Genomic DNA, 2,003 nt, shown 5'->3' on the forward strand with positions numbered 1-2,003 from the left:
TATACTTTTGTTGGTTTTTCGCAGAGTTATAATCGCTTAAATCATATCGCGCTACAAGCAAAACGCTAAGAATGTGCGTCAAGTAACTTTTAAAAAATTGCTTATAAATTCTAAACAACTGAAGCGATTCCATTGATATTGGTGTCATTGGAAAGCTTGTGAATTCAGCTGTTCTTCACATTTGAAGTTTTAGGAAAGCTTGTCTTCCAAGGAAGTTTAAGCTTAAAATGTATAAAAACGCTTGTAACTAAAAAACTATGGGGTATATTTCGATGTAACCTTCTTTATTAGATAGCGGAGTTCCATACGTTTCAGATGAGTACCATCATCATGGACATACGTTGAGCCATTTATGAGATATGCTCCTCCAAAGCTAATAGTTCCACTGCCAAATAGTAAAAAACCAGTCGCTAAAAATCACTTAAAATGGCTTGCGAAAAATTTTTCTGCACCAGGAGAACAGAATCATGTAGTAGGTGAAAATCGTTCATGAAAAAATATTGAACCGCTGAAGCGATTTCAATGATATTGGTGTCCATCACAAGCTCTTGAATTCTACTTTTCACCGCGGTACAAAAAAATTTCAATGCCAACATCCAAAGGAAGCTGAGCGTAAAATATATAGAAACGCTTGTGGTTTTTAAGATATGGGACTATTTCGATGAAAACTTGTTTTTTTCAGATAGCCGAGTTCCTAACGCTTCCATTGAGTACCATCATCATATACTTTTGTTGGTTTTTCGCAGAGTTATAATCGTTTAAATCATATCGCGCTACAAGCAAAACGCTAAGAATGTGCGTCAAGTAACTTTTAAAAAATTGCTTATAACTTCTAAACGACTGAAGCGATTCCATTGATATTGGTGTCATTGGAAAGCTTGAGAATTCAGCTTTTCTTCACATTTGAAGTTTTAGGAAAGCTTGTCTCCCAAGGAAGTTTAAGCTTAAAATGTATAAAAACGCTTGTAACTAAAAAACTATGGGGTATATTTCGATGTAACCTTCTTCATTAGATAGCGGAGTTCCATACGCTTCAGATGAGCTAATAGTTCCACTGCCAAATAGTAAAAAACCAGTCGCTAAAAATCACTTAAAATGGCTTGCGAAAAATTTTTCTGCACCAGGAGAACAGAATCATGTAGTAGGTGGAAATCGTTCATGAAAAATATTTAAACGCTTATAACTCCTGAACCGCTGAAGCGATTTCAATGATATTGGTGTCCATCACAAGCTCTTGAATTCTACTTTTCACCGCGGTACAAAAAAAAATTCAATGCCAACATCCAAAGGAAGCTGAGCGTAAAATATATAAAAACGCTTGTGGTTATAAAGATATGGGACTATTTCGATGAAAACTAGTTTTTCCAGATAGCCGAGTTCCTAACGCTTCCATTGAGTACCATCATCATATACTTTTGTTGGTTTTTCGCAGAGTTATAATCGCTTAAATCATATCGCGCTACAAGCAAAACGCTAAGAATGTGCGTCAAGTAACCTTTAAAAAATTGCTTATAACTTCTAAACTACTGAAGCGATTCCATTGATATTGGTGTCATTGGAAAGCTTGTGAATTCAGCTGTTCTTCACATTTGAAGTTTTAGGAAAGTTTGTCTCCCAAGGAAGTTTAAGCTTAAAATGTATAAAAACGCTTGTAACTAAAAAACTATGGGGTATATTTCGATGTAACCTTCTTCATTAGATAGCGGAGTTCCATACGCTTCAGATGAGTACCATCATCATGGACATCCGTTGAGATATTTAAGAGATATGCTCCTTCAAAGCTAATAGTTCCACTGCCAAATAGTAAAAAACCAGTCGCTAATAATCACTTAAAATGGCTTGCGAAAAATTTTTCTGCACCAGGAGAACAGAATCATGTAGTAGGTGGAAATCGATCATGAAAAATATTTAAACGCTTATAACTCCTGAACCGCTGAAGCGATTTCAATGATATTGGTGTCCATCACAAGCTCTTGAATTCTACTTTTCACCGCGGTACAAAA

General features: G+C 35.6%; 1 long non-coding RNA gene across 1 annotated transcript; it reads left to right on the forward strand.

Annotated features, from left to right (window-relative positions):
- Positions 1-24: 24 nt before the first annotated feature.
- Positions 25-2,003, forward strand: LOC124421112. Its single transcript, XR_006941515.1, has 2 exons — positions 25-476; positions 1,146-2,003. It is a non-coding gene; the product is annotated as an uncharacterized LOC124421112 (long non-coding RNA).

Source organism: Lucilia cuprina, unplaced genomic scaffold, assembly GCF_022045245.1.
Source record: "Lucilia cuprina isolate Lc7/37 unplaced genomic scaffold, ASM2204524v1 Scaffold_1756, whole genome shotgun sequence".
NCBI classification, from domain to species: domain Eukaryota; kingdom Metazoa; phylum Arthropoda; class Insecta; order Diptera; family Calliphoridae; genus Lucilia; species Lucilia cuprina.